The sequence below is a fragment of the Bos grunniens genome, chromosome 29, assembly GCF_055505025.1.
Source record: "Bos grunniens cultivar Pamir isolate PY7600 chromosome 29, Bosgru_T2T1.0, whole genome shotgun sequence".
Taxonomy (NCBI): Eukaryota; Metazoa; Chordata; class Mammalia; order Artiodactyla; family Bovidae; genus Bos; species Bos grunniens.
The window spans coordinates 44,489,763-44,498,216 of NC_141193.1; positions in this window are offsets into that span (position 1 = coordinate 44,489,763).

The window sequence follows — 8,454 nt, forward strand, 5'->3', positions numbered from 1 at the left end:
GTTCCCCTGCCCTCTGTCCGCTCTGCATGCCATTACACAAGGGCTTTGGTTGTTCTTTCCACTCCTTATTTTCACTTAAATAAATTCTCAAACAGAAGCATGCACTGCTTCCACAATCCGCACTCTTTCTCCAGGGGGTGGGTAGGGTTGCAGAGATGTGGAGAGAGGGACGGGAAATCCATCCACGAGCAGCAATGGCCCTGCTTACCCACTGAGCCCCATCCTAAGTCACCAGGCTGTACAACCCTCTCCTGAATTGTTCGGTTCTGCACTATAATCCTGCTTCCAGCCCAGTGGTTATGCCTCCCCTTGGAAAGCTCACACTTCTGTCTGTCTGGGGATGGCATTAAATGGAATGTCACCCCAGTGCTGCCTTTGTGGCTTTCCATCAGCATCTCCCATTAAGTACAGCCAAGTGGGCACCTGATGGCCTGTGTGAAAGAGGCAGTTTCCCAATTATAAGGAATTCTAATGGTTTAACAGCCCCAAACCCTGTCAAACATGTCTACTGAAGGAAGATACTGCTTTTAAGCTTGTTACAGAATATGATTCCCTTGGTATAATAGCTCTCTGTACTTCAGTATTAATCTTTAAAAGCCTGCCTGCTCCTCTCATATCACTAGCAGCTGTTGTTAAATTAAATTTCTAAGGAAAATAAACAATTCATCTTTGGGGGATTCAGGCCTAAAGAGTTTTGCAAATGTCAAATTACCTTTTCTGGGTTCACTCCAGGAAGGCTTCACTTCTTTTTATCCATTCTCTATAACTAATTCCAGGGTATGAAGATGTTTCAAAGTTTTGGGATGAATCTATATTGTCTACATTCCATTGTCCTTGATGTACTTTAGCATTTCTGTAATCTCTCCCATAGAGAAAAAAAAATCCCCAGCCTTATTTTTTTTTTTTCTTCCTGTGGGCTTTCTCCTTTGTACAAAATGAAATGGACCTTCAAAAGGGTCTCAGTAAATAGTATTTCTCTTTCACAGCTGAATACATTTGCAGCCTTTTTAAAAAAGCAAACATTGTCAGCTATAGTGCATTCTTAGGCTTTATGATCTAGAAGGGACTTTCAAGTTTCCACTGTCTGATATTTTGCAAACCAAATCATATTGCAGACTCAGTGGTCATCATCCACCAGATAAAATATAGAATATGTGTCAGGAAGAGGGAAATCTGAACCTTATACTCCCACAGTGATGAATGGTGAAAAAATAGTCACTCAGGGGTAAACAATTTGCTGCATTGGTCAGTGATCAGTAGAATGGAAAACAGACCTAATTTGCAGAGCATAAAATGGGATAAAGAGAGAGTAAAGACTTGCTCAAGGTCGCACAGCCGGTCATTGGCTGTCTGAAGATGCGACCTTGAGGCTATTGGTTATGCTCTTGGTATTTTACATCATAGCTGCTACTTGGTTCATTATTTAGATCAAGTGAGACTTTGTCAGTTAAAAAAGACTAAAGTGCCTTTCTTTTCTTAAACACTAAACAAACATCTATGAGTGTCTGAGAGGTCTAAGTTTGAATTCTTACTTCTCCACTATATAACTCAGGGTAATATGCTACAATAGCTTTCTAAGCTTCAATGGTAATATACTAACAGTACATATGTACCATACCATAAATATTAAATGATAAATGCATGCAAATGTTTTTGTTGAAGCCTGATACTGTTGCAGGAAGAGGGACCCCTTGCAGGGCTCTTGAGTGAGTTTCTGCCTAACACTCAGAAATTATTTGAGGAGACACATGCGATGACAAAGCAAGAGACTTTTCTGGGAAGGGGCGCCCGGGTGGAGAGCAGCAGGGTGAGGGAACCCAGGAGGACTGCTCTGCCGCGTGACTGCCAGGGGTTTATGCTCCCGGATTGTCTCTGGCCAATCATCCTGTCCCAGGGGTTCCTGGTGACTCATGTGTCACTTGGCCAAGATGGATTCCAGGGAGGGTCCTGGGAGGTGGCAGGGCACCTGGTGCCCCCTTTTGACGTTTCTCGAACTCTTCCGGTTGCTGGTGGCTTGTTAGTTCCATGTTCCTTCCCAGGCCCTCCTGTCGGAAAGTGACTCAGGCAAACAGTTACTGTGGTGCCCGCGTCGTGGGCTCAGTCAGTGTTTCCTCTAAAAACACCACGCTCGACAAAAGTCGTCACTATTGTTACGATGTGTAACTCGATAGGCACCAAAAGCCTCTGAGCCTTTTCCTCGTTTTCTCTGTCTTACACGTTGGGAGTCTTCCATTGCTTCCTCTTCATCCTTAGGATCCTCTGCAAATACTCCCCTCTCTACTCTTGCCTTGAGACTGCCAAGAAAGCAATCTGATTCCCTTGAGAGTCTCTGGTAATGAGAAGACTCCACCGTTTCCTACCCACTGACTGTGACATTTTCCTAGAATGTAATCAGATATCACCACTCTGACAAAACATTGCCAGATGCCTACACCATCTTCTAATAATATGATCAATTGTCTTTATAATCACATTTCTGGCTTAAATATGAGCACAATATTTTCAATGCTTGGCAGGCAAATTTTTACCAATTTATCATCTTGAGCTCATCTGTCACCAAGTCTTGTTGATCAAGCCTTGAGCTCCGATCCTTCAGAGCCCTTGTTAGAGTGTTTTTTTCAGCCACTGTTCCCTTTATCTCCAGTGGTTCTCCCTGGAAGTCAGGCTTTCTTCACACTGGTTCCAGAGTGGCCTTCATGAAGCACAGTGGTGATCCCATCATTTCCTACTTCAAACTCTTCAGAACGCATAGGATGGATCATCTTATTGTCCACACTGCATGATTCACTGAAGGGTAAAAATCAGTACCCTGTATGAAGACATGGAGAAGGCAATGGCACCCCACTCCAGTACTCTTGCCTGGAAAATCCCATGGACGGAGGAGCCTGGTAGGCTGCAGTCCATGGGGTCTCGAAGAGTCAGACATGACTGAGCGACTTCACTTTCACTTTTCACTTTCATGCATCGGAGAAGGAAATGGCAACCCACTCCAGTGTTCTTGCCTGGAGAATCCCAGGGACAGGGGAGCCTAGTGGGCTGCCGTCTATGGGGTCGCACAGAGTCGGACACGACTGAAGCGACTTAGCAGCAGCAGCAGTATGAAGACAACCCCCTTACGTCTGTAAGCCAGCCCATGGCCACCTATGCAAACAGCCTCGCTTCCTTTCACCTTTTCTGACCGCTCCCTTCCCGTCTATTCCCCCGTGCCTCCACACTGTTACCAATTACATTTTCTCTGTTTGAAATGCTCTTTCACAACTCTGTTTATACCTGTGCTCCCCTCGCTGCCACTTTTGTCTTCTTTCGCTTCTTTCACTCTTCACCTTTTAAAACCATCACTGTGGTAGGCAGAATATCGGCCCTTCAAAGTTGTTCATCTATTAATCCTTGAAACCTATCGCCACAGGCATACCCTGGAAATATGGTAGAATTCTGCTCCAGACCACTGCAATAAAGTGACTGTCTCAATAACCTGAGTCATACACATTTTTGGTTTCCCCGTGCATATAAAAGTTATGCTCACACTGTGCAGTAGTCTATTAAATGTGTTACAGCGTTATGCCTAATAAAGACACATACCTGATTTAAAGATCCTTTATTGCGGAACTTCCCTGTTGGCTCAGTGGTAAAGAATCCCCCTGCCAGTGCAGGAGACACAGTTTCAATCCTTGGTCCAGGAAGATCCCACGTGCCAAGGAGCAACTAAGCCCGTGTATCACAATGATTGAGCCTGTGCTCTAGAGTCAGGACCCACAACTACAGAAGCCCGTGTGCCCTAGAAACCGTGCTCTGCAACAAGAGAAACCCCCTCAATGAGAAGCCTGCACATCATGACTAGAGAGCTGCCCCTGCTCGCCACAACCAGGGAAAAGTCTGCACAGCAGCGAAGACTCAGCATAACCAAAAATAAACAAAATTAAAAAGCATGACTTATTGCTAAAGAACGCTAACCATCATCTGAGAAATGCAGGGTTACCACAGGTGCTTTTTCATTTTGTAAAAACGGTATCTGCAGAGCACAATAATCTAATAATAATATGAAGTTTGCCTGTATGTGTGATGGTTAATTTTCTGTGTCAGCTAGGCCAGGTACTTGGTCAAGTGTTATTTTATACATTGTAAAGTAATTTTTACATGAGATTGACATTTAAATCAATGGCTTTAATTATCCTCTATAATGTGAGTAGACCTTAATAGAAAAAAAAAAAAAAAACATGAAAACTAACCTCCAATAATGAAGAAAGAAAAATATTTGTATATATGTGTATATATGTATGTACATATATGACACAGATAATACACAGATTTGTGTATTTATTTACATGTATATGTGTGTGTGTGTGTGTGTGTGTGTGTGTGTGTATAGATAGATAACTTCCCAAGTGGTGCTAGTGGTAAAGGGCTCATCTGACATTGCAGGAGACATAAGAGACACAAGTTCGATTCCTGGGTTGGGAAGATCCCCTGGAGGAGGCCATGGCAACCCACTCCAGTATTCTGACTTGTAGAATCCCATGGACAGATGAGCCTGGTGGGCTACAGTCCATAGGGTTGCAAACAGTTGGACACAACCAAAGCGACTTAGCACAATGTACATATAATTGGTTCTTTCTGCCTCTTTGGAGAACCCTGAATGATATACTATGTTACATGAGCTGACAAAGCAAAAGGAGCTTGGTGACTAAGTTAGGAATCTTGTGATGGAAAGATTACCCTGGGTCATCCAAAATATCCAGCATAGTCACAAGGGAGGCAGGAGCAGCAGAGTTAAAGAGAAGATGAAGGTGCCGCCTGACTGACTTTGGAAATGGAGGAAGAGGTAACAACCCAAGGAACTCACGAGGCTCCTAGAAGCTGTGAAAGCAAAAGAGACAGATTCTCCCCTAGAGCCTCCAGGGGAATTCAGCCCTGCTGACACCATAGTTTTAACCAAATTAAATCTATTTTAGATTTATGACATTCAAAACTATAAGATAATAAATTGTGTTAAGCCACTGTTTGGGGCATTTTGTTATAGGAGCAATAAGAAGCTAATACATATTTTGGTACCTGAAAGTGGAGCCCTGCTGGGTAAACACCTAAAATATAGAACTAGTTTTAGAATTGGGCAGTAGGCAGAAGATGAAAGAATTTTTAGGCACATGATAGAAGAAGACTAGATTGCCTCGAACAGACTGTTAGTTTAGAAGTGGGCATGAATCACTCTTCTTGTGAGGATTCACAAGAAACTGAAAATCACGGTAAAGAAAACCTGCATTGTCTTAGTGAACATATAAAGCATTATAAACAGACTGTTGGTGGAAATATGAGCATTAAAGATATTGCTGATGAAGGGTCAAAACAAAATGAGAATCATGTTCTTGGAAACTGGAGGAAAGGAGAGCCTTGCTATACAGTGGCAGAAAAGCAAGCTGCATTGTACCTGCAGCTCTGTGGGAAGCAGAACCTGTGAGCAGTGAAGCTGGATATTTACCCAGATACCTTTCTAAGCAGATGCTTGATGGCGTAACTTGGTCCCTTCTTGCTGCTTAGTAAAATAAAAAATAGATTGAGGGAAGAACTTTGAAGCAAAAAGGAACTGTGACTTTATGATTTTTGAACGTTCTCAACCTATCCGCGTTGCAAAGGATGCAATGATTGGAAGATTCGCTGTTAGGAATCTGTGCCCTGGACAGAAAGCTAAGAATATAGTTCAAGAGCTTTTTGAGAGTGGCTTATAAATATTTTTTTTAGAAAGTCAGTGTATTGAGTCATACAGAAGACTCTTTGAAGAGACTGGTCACGTGATTCCCTTCAGCTATCTAAATAGAAGCCAGAAATAGAGACGAAGTTACAGGAGAAAGACCTGTAGAAGCATTTCTTGTTTAATGGAGTGAATTCTTGAAACATACATGGTCTTCCCCAAAATTGTTGAAAATGTTATACCATCAGAAACACAGCATGGAATGAAAAAAGAAAGTATAAATACAAAATAAAGGAAGGCTTTTAGATTCACAAAATTCTGTAAGAGAAAACGGGCAAATAAGTTGGAATTTGCTAAGAGTAAAAATTTAAAGGTTTGCACCAAAAAAATGTAGCTAAATGTGTGAGGTGAAAAAATATACATAATTTTCAAATTTTAAAATGTGTCCAAAGAGGAATTAAAAAAGATAATGTAGACACCTTTGAAACAGTTACTAGTGTTTTGGAAGAAAAAGGAGAAATGACCAAACATAAAATATAAGGAAATGGTAGCAATGGGAAAAAGGACTTAAAAGAAAAACCCACAGGATTTAACTTTCACAATGGGACTTTTAGAAGGTAAAGTGAAAGTCACTCAGTCGTGTCCGACTCTCTGAGACCCTGTGGACTGCCAGTTTTCTCTGTCTACGGAATTCTCAGGCGAGAATACTGGAGTGGGTAGCCTTTCCTTTCTCCAGGGAATCTTCCCAATCCAGGGATTGAACCCAGGTCTCCCACATTGCAAGTGAATTCTTTACCATCTGAGCCACCAGGGAAGCCCAAGAATACTGGAGTGGGTAGCCTATTCCTTCTCCAGGGGATCTTCCTGACCTGGGGATCGAACTGGGGTCTCCTCTATAGCAGGTGGATTCTTTACCAGCTGAGCTACCAGGGAAGCCCTTTAGAAGGTAAAGGAGCTGAAATAAGAGAGGAAATGGTTAAATGATAGAAGAAAATCTCATTGAATTTAAGAGCATTTAAATTATCTTATTTAAAGTCCCCATCATATTCCAGGCAAGATTGGTAGGACAAAGGTATACACACACAAATATCCTGGTAAAACACCTACATTCTAAAGGGAAAGGTTTTTTTAAATATTAAAAGAAAGATTAAAGTGTTACTTTTTTTGAGGGGGGCTGGGGAAGATATTTTTTTAATTAAAAAATTATTTATTTTAATTGGAAGCTAATTGCTCTACAATATTGTGGTGGTTTTTGCAATACATTGGCGTGAATCAGCCATGGATGTACATGTGTCCCCCATCCCGAACCCCCCCTCCCACCTCCCTCCTTATCCCATCCCTCTGGGTTGTCCCAATGCACCGGCTTTGAGTGCCCTGTCTCATGCATCAAACTTGGACTGGTGATCTATTTCATATACGGTAATATACATGTTTCAGTACTATTCTCTCAAATCATCCCCCCTTGCCTTCTTCCACAGAGTCCAAAAGTCTGCTCCTTACATGTGTTTCTTTTGCTGTCTTGCATATAGGGTCATTGTTGCCATCTTTCTAAATTCCATATATATGCGTTAATTTACTGTATTGGTGTTTTTTTTATTTTTTCTGACTTACTTCACTCTGTATAATAGGCTCTAGTTTCATCCACCTCATTAGAACTGGCTCAAATGCATTCTTTTTAATAGTCCATTGTGTATATGTACCACCGCTTTCTTATCCATTCGTCTGCCAACACACATCTAGGTTGCTTCCATGTCCTGGCTATTGTAAACAGTGCTGCGACGAACACTGGGTACATGTGTCTCTTTCAATTCTGGTTTCCTTGGTGTGTGCACCCAGGAGTGGGATTGCTGGGTCATATGGCAGTTCTATTTCCAGGTTTTTAAGGAATCTCCACACTGTTCTCCATAGTGGCCGTACTAGTTTGCATTCCCACCAACAGTGTAAAAGGGTTCCTTTTTCTACACACCCTCTCCAGCATTTATTTCTTGTAGACTTTTGGATCGCAGCCGTTCTGACTGGCGTTAAATGGTACCTCATTGTGGTTTTGATTTGCATTTCTCTAATAATGAGTGATGTTGAGCATCTTTCCATGTGTTTGTTAGCCATCTGTATGTCTTCTTTGGAGAAATGTCTGTTTAGTTCTTTGGCCCATTTTTTGATTGGATCATTTATTTTTCTGGTATTGAGCTACATGAGCTGCTTGTATATTTTGGAGATTCTTTGTCAGTTGTTTCATTTGCTATTATTTTCTCCCATTCTGAAGGCTGGCTTTTCACCTTGCTTATCGTTTCCTTTGTTGTGCAAAAGCTTTTAAGTTAATTAGGTCCCATTTGTTTATTTTTGCTTTTTTCCCCATTACTCTAGGAAGTGGGTCATAGAGGATTTTGCTGTAATTTATGTCAGAGAGTGTTTTGCCTGTGTTTTCCTCTAGGAAACTATAGTTTCCTATAGTTTCTGGTCTTACACAAAATATTAAATTTTTCTGCAGAAAAACAAGTTACTTATAAAAAAATTAGAGTGTTGTCAGATATTTCATCTGAAACAGTAGATCTAGAAGATGAAGAATATTATCTACAGATGACAGAGAAAAGAGCTACTATACTAGATTGTTATAACCAATCAGTAGATCATTTATCTGTCAGGAAAAATGAAAATAATTTTACAGATATTGAAATATTTAGAGAATATATCTATTTGATAAAAATACTCCTGCAAGGATTCTAACAAGCCAAGAAATAAAACAAATCAGAGAATCAATCTTTATTTTATTT